Genomic DNA, 14,482 nt, shown 5'->3' on the forward strand with positions numbered 1-14,482 from the left:
AAAATAAATTTTAAAAAAAAGGGGAATTTAATGAGTTGCTAGTTTACAGATCTAAGGCCGAGAAAATGTCCCAATTAAGACAAGTCTAAAGAAATGTCCAATCAAAGGCATCTAGGGAAAGATACCTTGCTTCAAGAAGGCCGATGAAGTTCAGGGTTTCTCTCTCAAGTGAGAAGGCACATGATGAACACAGTCACAGCTTCTTTCTCAGCTGGAGGGGCACATGGTGAACACGGCATCATCTGCTAGCTTTCTCTCCTGGCTTCCTATTTCATGAAGCTCCCTGGGAGGTGTCTTCCTTCTTCATCTCCAAAGGTCGCTGGCTGGTGTTGCTCTCTCTGAATCTCCTATTCTCCGAAATATTTTCTCTTTTATAGGACTCCAATGAACCAATCAAGACCCACCCAAATGGGTGGAGACATTTCATCCCTTAATCCAGTTTAACAACCACTCTTGACTAAATCACATCAACCAGGGAGATGATCTCATTATAGTTTCAAATATACAGTATTGAACAGGGATTATTCTACCTTTATGAAATGGGATTTATGTTAAAACATGGCTTTTCTTAGGGGGCATACTTCCTTTCAAACCAGCACACCTTCCTGGATAACTCTGTCTCCAATTCTTTCTTTTTATGAAATGGCCGACTGGTTCCACATTTGATTATATCCTTATGTGGGGCACTATTCCCTTGGGTTTCCCTTCCTGGGAGGCCAGAATTTTCCAGGTCATCAAATTCTGGTTTCTTTGTACCTAAGAGTTCAGTTCTCAGCTTATTTATTTCCTGTTGTATTTCATTATAAGTTGCAAGAAGATATCAGGCTGCCCTTTCCACATTTAATTTGGAAATCTCTTCTGGTAAATATCCAAGTTCATGGTTCTTAAGATCTGCCTTCCAGCCAAAGCCACTAAACTTTGCCAGATTATCTGCCATTTTAAAACAAGGATTGCCTTCCTTCCAGTTTACAATAACACATGCCTCATTTCTGTCTAAGACCTTATCAGAAATATCTTTAGAGTCCACATTTCTGCCAGCAGTCTCTTCAAAGCATTCTAGACTTTTTCTTTCAAGCTCCTCACAACTCCTCCAAAATCTTCCTCTTATCCATTTGTAAAGTCATTCCAACATGTTTGTTATTTGCAAACTACAGCAGCACCCCACTTCTCTGGTACCAAATTCTGTTCTACTTTGCTAGAATATGATATATCAGAAACAAGCTTTTAAAAGGGGGGATTTATTAAGTTGCTAGTTTACCATTCTAAGGACATGAAAATGTTCTAATTAAAGCAAGTCTATAAAAATGTCTAAAGTAAGGCACCAACAAGAGGTTGCCTTCACTTGAGAAAGGACTGTGAGGTTTAGAGTTTCTCTCTCAACTGGAAAGGCATGTGGCAAACATGGTGACATGTACAAGCATTCTCTCCAGGCTTCTTGTTCCATGAAGCTCCCCCAGAAGCATTTTCCTTCCCCATCTTCAAAGCACTCTGACTGTGTGGGCTTTCATGGTTCACATGACTTTCTCATGGTTCTGCCACTTTCTCCAAAATGTTTCCTGTTTTAAAGGATTCCAGGTAACAAATCAAGACCCACCTGGAATGGGCAGAGTGACAACTTCATTTAATAAAAAGTGATACCCACAATTGGTTGCGTCACATCACCATGGAGGTAATCTAGTTGAAAAAGTCCAACCTAAATTATTGAATATGGCTTAGAAGAAATGGTTGCTCCTACAAGATTGGATCAGAATTAAAACATGACTTTTCTAGGGTACATAATCCTTTCAAACTAGCACACATTGATTTCCTTCTTAGTTTTTCTTCTTTGCTTCTGAGTGTTTATCTTGTTTTGTGTTGAAGTTTTCCCCTCAAATATTCATGTCTCCTTTATTCCAATGGTAGTCTGTTCCTAACACCCTGCCCTTTGGCTTTGTCCCTGACACTGAGTAGATGCTGGCTGGTGCTGCCCACCTCCCTAACCTTAGGTGATATTTATGCTGCATAGGAATTAGTGTCTTAGAATGTCTGCAGCATGGATATTCTATTGTAACGCAGCACTCACTTGATTAGTGCTTTTTGAATTAGAATGGAAACCATTGCATCTACTGTTTCCCATTCCCCATGCAAAATGGCCCATCATTTCAAAGGATAGTATACATTGAATAGTCAGCTATTTTCAACATACTGTTCTTACCCAAAGGAAGACACTGCCCACTTCCATCATCTACCATAATTCTTTTCATCCAATTCCCCTAAGAACTGAGCATTACTTAAATACATGCCTTCCTGAATTGCAAAATAATTTCAAATCCTGTTGCAAAAACTTAAAGAATAAGCTTGAAATTGATATATTTTGACATAAAGCTAGACCTTTTAAAAATTATCCATTTGTAAATGTTCTAATAGCCAGTCAAAATGTTGGGAAAATATCATGCATAGATTTTCCAAGGTGATATCAAAACATTTCATGCATATGGCTCCTACTATGCATCAGTCAGATAATGAAACTTTTGGGACCCAGGTCAGTTGATTTTACTTCCAGTTGCAACTAATAAGGTTTTTTATTTATTACATTACAGAAGCCTGGAGTTGGTGACCCCAGTGTTAGTTCAGTGGCTTAATGATGTCATCAAAATCCCAGGCTTTTTCTATTTACATATTTTGTCTTCTTCAGCATATCAACTTTGAATCCATATGTAGTTAAAAGGGAAATCAACTTCTATGCAAAAAAATTATTAGAATTCTTAGAAATGAAATCTTATAAAAATTAAAATAAAACTCTACAGTTGAACTGAATAACGCATGAACACTGTTCAAGTCTAAATTACTGCGCTAAATTACTGGAGGAATCAAAAATGAATTTTGTGATTCTTCCAGAACAAAATGCCAAAAGACAAAGATGTGATATCATGGGAAGAAAATATAATATGTGGTGCTAGATTTAGAAACTACATCATCAATCTACTAATAATTTGTAAATATAAGACTAAAAGGAATAGAACATAATCCAAGAAAACGATAGAAGAGAAATCCCCTACGTGAAGACAGATGGAAATATTCAAATAATAAGGACCTAAGAAGAATCACCTAAGGTTTGTAAGAAAATTGTCTAATTAGCAAAACTGGCATCAACATTATTTGAATCAGTAATTAAACTCTTTTTCATTCTAGAGTTCTAAACTAACTTAAAGTAATAACTTCTTTATTAGAAATATGAAACTAAACGTGTTAGCTTTATTACTAAAATGCTGTTTATCTGTGTGGCAAAAATGGACTTTGTAAAACCTTATCCCAGATAAAAAATTGCCCATCTAGACACAAGCAGAAGGAGAAAACCACAGATTTCCTTTAGCAGGCCAACCGCATTAAAACTAACAACACAAAGAAGTAGAGAAGAATGTATGTTTTCTTCAGGTGAGCAGATCTCAAAGATGAGGAACATTAGGAACTGAACTAATTCATTATGCTAAATTACCAATCAGAAGAATAAAGAAGCATCTAAAAACTGATAGACATCCAATTTAGAAACATGAAAAGGACAGTAAGAAAGTTCTCATAATATGTGTGACTAACAAATGTATATCTGTATACATTCTCAGACATACAAAAACTAGACAAGTTTACAATACATGGACTTTCAAGAAAGGATTACTTGAGAATATACTTTACTAAGGAAAGAAAAACTAAGGCTACAATAATAAAGAAAATCTGATAGTTAAGTCTAAATGATTGCTGATAATCTCTCTGTGAAGCTTAAAGTGACACTTAAAAATAAATCTTATTATTTTAAAAGCAGAAACACAAATTAGGAAAGATTTTGTGCTATTATGCCTCAGATATTAACTAGTTATTCTCTCCTTCCCTCATTTTCGGCTTTTTTACTTCTACTGTGAATGATGTTTTACCTTTTCTTGTTTCCTCTAATGGAGAAATGAAGATTCAAAACAATACCGGTGAAGGTGGATTTCTCTCTTTCCAATCCTAGATGAGAATTGCTCTTGGAGAAGGATGATAAGAAAAGGAGAAATAAAAGGAGAAAAGTAGAAGACCGAGTGGTGACTTGAAAGAGAGAAGAACAGAGAGAATTCTCAATATAATGAAAATCTCAGCTTTTAGAGCCATATAGCAAAAAGGAAGGACTTAAGGAGATAAACTGTCATCACTGCTAAAGTATTGACTGTAGAAAAGCTGCCATTTAACCACTTTGTATATTTGTTAGTGCCTCCTAATAGGAGTCAGGGATTTTTCAAATTAAGTGTAAAAGCAAATTAGGTGCTTTTCTTCAACACTTATTTATTTCCCCAGGATATTGATACTAGAGGATTCCCAAAGACTGATGATGAAAGTGGTAACTGGGAAGTAATTCACTAACTCATCCCTATCCCCAGCATGGCAGTTCTAAGATATGACTTCATTTATGAGGCAATATGACCTGATTCTGCCAATTTTAATGAAGGATTTCTTTTCAGAATCAGCCAGATAGATGGTTTCAATCTTAGATCAACCATGGAGGAATTATTTTCCCTTATTACTGAGGGACAAGATATTTGAAAACTTTATTCAGGAAACATTACCCCAGTACTTGGTGGCACACTTTTTGCATCATGGATGAGATGGCTCAATGTCAGGCACCAGAGACTAAGAACAACTCTTGTGTCTTATGCTATTTTGGCATTGAGGATACAGCAACCAACAGAATGGCAAATAATTTCTTCTTCCCTAAAGCTTACATTCTGAAAATGAAGAGAGAGAAATAAACTCATAAATAAATGCACATATATACAAATGTTAAAAGTGTTTTAGAGAAAAATAAATCAGGTAAAAGAGGAAATGAAATGGGTATGTGTATATCTGTGTGCAGAGGCTCTTTTTTATAGAGTCATCAGAGTAGTCTTCCCTAAAAGGTCACATTTGATCTTCGAATTGAAAAGAGAAACAAAATGAGGTGAATGGCTCTCTTGAGACAGTATTCTAAGCAAAAAGAAAAGCAAATAAAAAGACCCTATGATGAGAAGATTCTTGATGTAGTAGAGGTGTAGCAATGATACCATTACATAAGGAAATGACTAGGAAGGAAAGACAGTAATATGAAGAGAAATTAAAGACAGAAAAGGACACTAAGAACACGAAGGTCTTCTCAGATATTATAGACCCCAGTCATATTTTCCCACACCAGACAGGACTGTATCTCAGGAGGAAAGAGTATCCAGCCTTAGTTATTCCTGAGAGTAGGGGCCAGCAGGTGGTCAGATATACCTATGAAGGCTCTAGACCCCTTGCTTTTCCTACCCTGCCCAGCATGTGGTGCTTGTCTGCCCACAGTTTCCCACCAGCTTAAAGTGATGAGGTGCCTTTAATTTTAGCAGACTCTCCCCACCAGGTGCATGGTTGAGACAGAGGTGAGGTGATAGATGGTATTAATTGCTTCGGTTTTCCAGTCCTGGGGTCTGAATTCTTGAAGGAGGGTCTCCACTTGAGCTGGGCCATGCACCCTTCTTCTTGGGAAGATACATCCTTTAGGGTATTAATTTCTTTCACCAGACTAGTTACTTTGTCTCTCAGAGGCGCTTAATTCTCCCTTTGCCTGGGGCAGTGCTGGAGCAGAGTGCTTCCAATTCTAAAAAAAAGAAAAAAGTCTTTCAGAGTAGATCTTTTGTCCTAGGATTTGTTGTCAATCAAGAACTTAATTGGTACATGGCTCTATGCATCTGCAGGAACTTTGTGCCCCCTTTTCTTGAGATCAGCCCATTTCTAGTATTTTTCTGCTGTCCGATTAAAAAAGCCTCCTTTTTTTTTTTTTTTCCTGTCAACCTCATCCCCTTTCTGCTCGGACAAAAACTCCTGGTTCTTTTAGCGTTTATTCCAGGTTTATCTATGCTGAGGGCCTATTTTCAGTAATGAAAATTTGTTATTAATTCTGCAATTGGAGCTTGGTTGAGCTAAGCCCTTGCTGCTAGAAAAGTCTATTTTCTGTCCCCTTGGGGAACCAGCCTGCCATGACCTTGGGGGAGGGGTGCTGGCCTCCAAGGCTTGGGGGACTCAGCCTTCTGTGCGGGATCTCACCATTCCTCCTGGTCCAGACTAGTGCACACTGTGTGTCTAGTCACTGATGCCTCCCTAGCAGTTGTTCTGTACCATTACTGACTGTTTACTAGCTGCCCTGGAGGACAAACTAAGTTCCACACCTCACTATACCACCATCTTGTGCCCCCTCCTAATTATCTATTTTTAAGCTCACTGTTTCTTTTGTCAGCTGTATCTAATTTACAGACCACTCCATGACAGGCACTCAACTACAGTGATTTTCACTTGTGGAATTTCTTTTGATTCATTCATAAAGTTTACTTACTTTAATGTTAAGAAAATAAATTGGCTACCTACATTAGTGTTAACTGGGAGCAACCCATTTTCCTAGAAATAAAAGGGGCTTTCTAAATAATTTTTAAATGATTAAAAAAAACAATAAAAAATAAATAAAAATAATGATAGGGGCTTTCTAAAAGAAAATAAATAATGTGCTCTATAAAAGTTGCAGTTTAAACCACAAATGAAAAACTGATTTTGGTCAAGAAGAGATAGCCTATCAGAAACACACAAATACACCATGATAACCAATCTATGATAATTTCTTATTTTGCATATGGAACCTAAATGCCGCCAATTATTATAATTCCCCCTTTGAAAATTCTCTAATTTCCTTTATAAACCAATGGAATTTGCTAAATATCTTTAGATTCTTACTTTGGTTTGAGATCTGCCTGCTGAGGAGTTTCTCATTAAACCCAGTATATGAATTACTATTGGTGATTCTGGTTTTTTTTACAGTATCTATCTATTCTTGTGTTTTTTCCACTTTTAGTATTACTGCTCTTGTCATGTTGATCATAGTTGTTTTAAGTACCTGGTCTGATAATTCCAACATTTCTGCTCTATCTGGGTTGGAGTCTAATGTTTGTTATTTCTCTTTGGACTGGGTTTTTGTTGGAAACTGGATATGATGTACTGGGTAAAAAGAACGGAGATCAATGAGATGTCATGGTTATTTGTTTACATGTTAGGCTATGTTAGCTAACGTTTCCTCTGGGGCCCTTGTTTTTGTGTCTTATTGTGCCTGAGTCTTGCAGTGATTTCCGTTGCAATCCTGTTTTGTTCAGGATCCCTACTGTCTGTTGAGGCTCAGGGTTGGAGCAAATGGGAGGCATTCTATAATCTTATGATGGCCTCAGCCTTTCAGTGAGTCTTTGCTCACAACTGCTTCTCAAAGTTTTCCTGCCTCACTTAGGTGAGTCAGTGGTTTGAGTTTGGTATTTCCTTTCCTCGTGTCATTTAGGCTTTGGTTAAGCCCAAGAAAGTCAGGTTGTGGGAAAACAGTTTTGTCTGATGGTAGTCTTTTGTTAACAGGAAAACCTGCTCTGGGTGTATTTCAAAATGGTTACTGTTCCACCTGTCCCTACTGGAAGCATAAGAAGGTTTTCTTGTTTTCACCAGGAGAACCTAGGGGGACTCCCTTAGTGAAACTCAGGAAAATGTAGAAACTCCCCCAAATTGGACCTTCCGGTGTACTTTACCCTCAAGCCAGCACACACTGCACTTCCAACAATTCATCAATTATAGTGCAAGTATTTCTGCCAGTGCTGACTCCAGAAGAGAAGCTCTCTTCCTGAGCGTCTTTCCCAGATAACGTGTGGTTTTCTTTATCTGTTACTCTCCTTTACCCACAGGGTCAGTGCTTTTCCCTTTACCTCAATTTTGTGATAGATCTGATAGGTAGGATTCATTGTTTTTCAGTTTGCTGAGCATTTTTTTTTTCTTATTTTGGTATGAAACAATTTCCAAGCTCCTTACATGCTGGACCAGAAACTAGATATTCACTATAATTTCTCCAGTCATCTAAATAAGAAAGATATTCTTTCTTATTTAGTCATCTAAATAAGAATATCTTTCTTATTTAGATGATATTATTTTGATAATATATTTTAATGAATGGATCATGGATATCAAATATCTTTTAATGCTCTTTTGCTATAGCCTTAACCTAAGAAAAGCAGCTTCACTGGATATAGAGCCCTATATTAAAATATTCTTTCCTTGATAGTTTTGAGAAGTAGCGCCATATCTTTTTTTTCACATGTGTGTATGTGTGCTGATCTTGAGAAGCTAATGCCAGCCTATTTCTAATCTACATGTAAATTATTTGTTATTTTTGCCTGAAGGACTTACGTGTTTATTATGTGTTTTGAAATTATAATTTTTATCAGGATGTCATTAGATTGATCATAGTAGATTAAATTTTCTTTGTTACTTATGGGACTTTATGAGGAAGTAGGTTCAACTTCTTTTATGTTAGAAATTCCATTATTTAAATTCAATTCTTCAGGACACATCCAATTACATATAAATTGGATTATACTAGTTTGTCTTCTATTTCAACCAATTATACTCTGGCCCTTTTTACTTCTCTCTTTATCTCATTTTTAATATTTTGGTTCCTTTCCTTTTCTTTTTTTTTCAATTCCTCTCATTATGCTTTATTTTGAATCAATTATCCCATTAAAAACATTTATTTTTTTATTATATGCATTTTTCCATTTCATTCTATTTATTTTCTAATTCCAATCAATCCTTGCTTTATTTATCAATTTTTGTCAATTTCTATTCTTACTTTTAAGCTTTTATTTAGTCTCCCTGACACATATTTGTTTGAGGAAATTTAAGTTTGCAGTTCTGTTTTACAATGGTCAATTTTCTTCTGCTTTGCCATTTTTTCTTTGTAGGTATCCAAGGCAGGTTTTAGCAGCTGAAATATTTAATTTTCCATCTTCTGTCATCATTTTTATAATAGTTATGTGTACATGCTGACCACATTTCTAGGACAGTTCTAGTGGTTTTGAGTAAATTCCAAGGCTTCATATTTGTGAATATCCTCATTTCTCAGTGAAGAAAAGTATGATTATTTTACTGAATGCCTTGGAAGGAGGTATGTTTCATGTATTTCAATTTTTTAATTTATTTTGTCTAAAGGATTAAAATTTCCCCTTTACTTTCTGTTGCTTTTTCTATGAAGTTTCTGATGGTTGCCTCTTCTTCCCTTTGATACCTCTTTTACCATCAAAACATTTCTTTTCCAAAGAATTCATTTTGCCCCATGCTTACATTTATTTTTTTTTAACTTGCTACTATATCTACCCATGTACCTTGTCAGTATTTTCACATTTAGGATGGAATTTCTCTTTTTTCCAATGGTTTAAGATAATTTATTTGGCATTTAGCTAATTGTATTCTTCTCCTTTGGGCATTTTTAAAAATTGATTTTTATTTTTTTTATATACTGTATGTTCTAGTTTGCTAGCTGCTGGAATGCAATATGCCAGAAACAGAATGGCTTTTAAAAATGGGAATTTAATAAGTTGCTAGTTTACACTTCTAAGGCCAAGAAAATGTCCCAATTAAAGCAAGTCTAGAGAAATGTCCAGTCAAAGGCATCCAGGGAAAGATAATTTGGTTCAAGAAGGCTGATGAAGTTCAGGGTTTCTCTTTCAAATGAGAAGGCACATGGTGAACACAGTCAGGGTTTCTCTCTCAGCTGGAAGGGCACATGGTGAACACAGCACTATCTGCTATCTTTCTCTCCTGGCTTCTGGTTCTATGAAGCTCCCTGGGAGGCATTTTCCTTCTTCATCTCAAAAGGTCACTGGCTCATGGACCCTCTGCTTCCTGGTGCTGTAGCATTCTCTGTTCTCTCGAATCTCTCATTCTCCAAAATGTTTCCTCTTTTATAGGACTCCAGTAAACCAATCAAGACCCACCCAAGTGGGTGGAGATACATCTCCCCTAATCCAGTTTAACAACCACTCTTGATTGGGAGACATGTCTAGGAAAATGATCTAATTGAAGATTCAAGCATACAGTATTGAATAGGGATTATTCTGCCATTTTATGAAATGGGGTTTTGATTAAAACATGGCTTTTCTAGGGTCCATGCGTCCTTTCAAACCAGCACACTGTATGTTTTGGTCTGCTGAAACTGATGAAATGTGGTATACCAGAAATGCACTGGCTTTTAACAATAAGGGATTTGTTATCCCACAAATTTACAGTTCTAAGGCCATGAAAATGTTTCAATTAAGATATCTTCTCTGAAAACACATTACTTTGGAGCTTGGGCTCCTCTGCAAGATAGCAAGACACATGGCAATGTCTGCTGATCCTTCTCTCATTGGTTTCATTGCTTCAGCTTCTGACATCTCCATCTGTGACTTTTTCTTTTTCCCACATGCCCCTTTTCAGCTCCCCTGGAGGCTTTTTTCTCTAAACTTCTGTGTGCTTTTTCTGTCTTCTACCCTCTTATAAAGGACTGTAGTAGGAGGATTAAGATACACCCTGGGGCAGGCCTCAATTGAATTAACCTAATCAAAAGGTCCCACCTGCATTAGGTCTGTACTCATGGGCATGAATTAAAAGAACATGACCAACATGATTCTTTCTGGTGTACATACAACTTCAAGCTACCACACTGTACTATTCTTCCCAAACTCTTATGTTTGGAGGGGGAAATAGAGGATTGTTTACTGGGATTTGGTGTTTGTTTTCTACTTATAGGTCATTTTAGGTTTAGACATTGTCTGCCTTCTTATTTTGTCTTCATGCATATTTTTTTTTTTTTTTTTTTTTTTTTTTTTTTTTTAAAGAGAGAGGGAGGAAAGGAAGGAAAGACAGAGAAGGAAGGAAGGATGGAAGGAAGGGAAACATTTTTAAACATTTTCTTGTTTTATTATATTTTGTTTGTTTGTTTGTTTTTACATGGGCTGGGGCCGGGAATCGAACCGGGGTCCTCCGGCACGGCAGGCAAGCACTCTTGCCCGCTGAGCCACCGCGGCCCGCCCCTCTTCATGCATATTTTATATTTTAGTTTTGTGGTTCTTGTTCTTTACTAGAATGTTTTAAGTATAAATTGGGAATTTTAAATTTATGCTGTGTTTACCTCAGCTACCTAATAAATTCTGAATTTATTTAATAAGTTAGCCATTCTTCATGACCAATTACAAGTCATATTTTGTGTGTAATTAAAGAATATAATAATGAAAGCAAAATAGGATGCATTGATATGATATTCAATATACAATTTATAATATAGTATTAAGTATGTATTGTACAACATAACATAATTTATATTAGATTAAAAAGAAAATGCAGTGTTTACATATATTTAGATTTTTTAATTTTGGAGCTATCAATAGTACATCATATAATCTATGTTTTTATTTTACATATCATGTTATACATCATCTATACACATATATATTGTATATGACAATATAGTGGGTACTGAATAATAGTCCATGTTGTATAACATATGTGTCAAGTGAGATATTTATCTGAACTACATATTGGAAAGTGCTTTTCCAATAAAAACTTATTATTGTAAATTTAATACTCTTATTAACCTATAGAGAAAATTCCCCTTAATTGCAATTACTTTTCAAAACAATGCTTAGAATTTTCCAATATTTTATCTAGAACTGCTTAGGAGGATGTTTTCACTTCCATTCCCATCAAACTGAGCAAAAATAATTTGTAAAAAATTAATTCCTTTTGAGATTGATCATATTTTTTCTTGAAAACAAGTTGGTATTTTATTTAAGTTTTCTTATATATTTTTCAGTAAATTCTTCTACCAGCTTTTGTTAAAATATTCTCCATATTTATTTGTATTTTTCTTATTTCTTTCTTCTTTTTGTGTATTAATTCTAAAGAGGTCTATTGTGATTATTTACCTTCTTCCTGAAATACAACCTTTAGAAATTTCTTTAATGAAAGTGGATGGCTTATGATTTCTTTTAGTTTTCATTTGTCTGATAATGTTATTTTTACCATTATCTTTTTTTATTTTTTCATGGGCAGTCTCCAGGAATTGAACCTGGGTCTCCAGCTTGACAGGCAAGAATTCTTGCCACAGAGCCACCGGTGTACTGCCCTATTTTACCATTATCTTGAAATATAACCTCCATGGATTTATAATTCACAGCATTTGGTAGTTATCTTCTTTAACTGATTTAAGTATCTTATTTCAATTTCTTTGGGCTTACATTTTCCTTATTAAAAAATTGGCTTTCAGAGTAATGGCGATTCCATTTTAGTTGCTATGTTGTTTCTCTCCTGATATTTCAAGATAGTCTTATTTTCTTTAATGTTCTGCAGCTATACATTTAGCAGTATTTTTGCATATTATCTTGCTTATAATATACAAGATATAGTGCCTTGATTAAATGTTTTGAGTCTCCAGAATGTGAGATTTGATGTCTTCAGAAAATTCACAGGCATTCCCTCTTCAAATATTGCCCGGTCTTCATTTGTTCTGTAAATCATTTATCACCTGTAGATTTCTAATTAACATACACCAAACCTTTTCACTTTATCATCCATGTATCTTGAATTTTATAAATATTTTTCATCTCTTTTTTGCATGGGTGCTATTTTTGAATAATTTATTCTGATCCAATTTCCAGATTAATATTATTATTCCATTAATTCATTGTTGTATTTAATAATCTTTCCTTTGGAATACATATGGATATTACATTTCCATCATTATAATAATCTATTCTGTGGGGAAAAAAGAGCCACTAACTGCAAATGGCTAAGTTAAGTGGTTGCTGTTAAATGCCTCTCCAACTCTCATTGTTTAAGAAGATCATTTTAAATCTTTTACTGAAGTCAATTTCTATGCAAATAATCCACTAATTCTCTCAAATTGCAATAATTAGATAGCTAATTTCTATATATTATATATTTTTTAAAATGCCATTGTGCATAATTTTTGTTTCTCATAGTTTTGAGAATCTTTCACTTTATAATGCAGAGTAGCTATAGCTAATATTTTATGTTTTGCTCCTGGTAAATAAATATCTGAAGTCAATGTTAATCTGTTTCTGATATTTGTTTTCTTCTACAGTATCTCTCTCATGTTTTATTGTTCTGAGAATTTTGCCTATGGTGTTCATGGTATTTTTCGTTGGGAATAATTTAAAGACTGACTAAACCTGTCTTCCTCTGACAGTAATTGCATTGGCTTTTTCCAGTCACTGTGGTAACTGCATATCTCAGACCACTACTTCAAATATTATGCCTGATATTTTAAACCACGTGGATAGTGTGACTATTCTATTAAATTCCATGCGAATTAAATTGTGTTTATGCATATTCAAGAGAGTATTTATACTTTTATACTAGCACAAATCAAGACTGGTAAATTTCCTGAGTGACCATTGCTGTGCAACAGATCATATCTTGCTGTTCACCTTTATGGGGAGGTGCACTCATTTAGGCTCAGCTTCACAGAGGAGTATTTTATTAGATTCTGCATCCCTTGAGAGGGGGCCTACACTTATCTCGTCTCAAAAGACTGACCCAAGAGAATCAGTATTTTTCTATTATCCTAAGGGTTGAGATGCTTTAAGTTCTCATTTACTATTAGGGGTTTTTACTTTCACTTTGATTTTGGCCTTTGAGATTCCATATTTCTAGGTCAACGATTAAGTCGATAAAATGAATTATTTCTTTCCATTTTTTAGTTTCTTTCTTCCCTCTCAATGGAGTCTTTTTTTTAGTGTATCTAATTCACCATAATGCTACATATGGGAATCCCAAAATGTTGTTTAAAAATTTAAGCATCAATAATTAATGATTTCATAAGCAATCTCTTCTTTTGCAGCACACATGGAACTCCCTTTTACTTATTTCTCTCTTTTACTTATATCTTCTGGGATAATAAGAATTCTATCAGTGTTCAAATGAACAGGGTATTTGAGCACCCTTAATTTCAGTTAATAGCCCAATTCTCAAATTCTAGCAGGCGTTCAATTGTGTTTAGTTGGGTTTAAGAATTGAGATCTTTTCTCAGCTTTTCTGCTTGCTTCTATAATGTTCTTCATTCAAGATATGCTTAAAACATGCTCATCTTAAAATGTTTTGAGGAATTTTTTTTCAAAGATGAATGTAGAATATAGGGTACTTTTGAGACTTTAGGATAGGTCTTTATTATAAGTAAATGTGTCTATATAGTGAAGAGATCTTTATAAGGTCTGAATTTCTAGACTGTGTGGGAGGGAAAGCAGGTAATGTCAGGTTCATCATTAAAAAAAGAATGCTAAATGTTGCACAATTAGTCCAGGATTTGTTTAGTTTTAGATGATTAAGTATTGTTTTTTGTTAGTGATTTGAAAATTGACTTCATAGATTTTGTTACAGTTGGGTTAGTGTTATTATTTTGTATAATCCAACATGTTTTATTATCTGTCTTCATTGGAACTTCCGTGAGATGTATAAAAATGAATCATGACACCCATTGTTAAGTTATATCAGCAATTACAATGATAAATTTCAATCCTGAGCAAAGTTTTCTCACCTCTATTTGCTTCTCTTCAAATGCTATGTTCTGAAATAAAAATCTTTACGATGATGCCTAGGAAACCACTCAATGATT

This window comes from Tamandua tetradactyla, chromosome 22, assembly GCF_023851605.1.
Source record: "Tamandua tetradactyla isolate mTamTet1 chromosome 22, mTamTet1.pri, whole genome shotgun sequence".
NCBI lineage: Eukaryota > Metazoa > Chordata > Mammalia > Pilosa > Myrmecophagidae > Tamandua > Tamandua tetradactyla.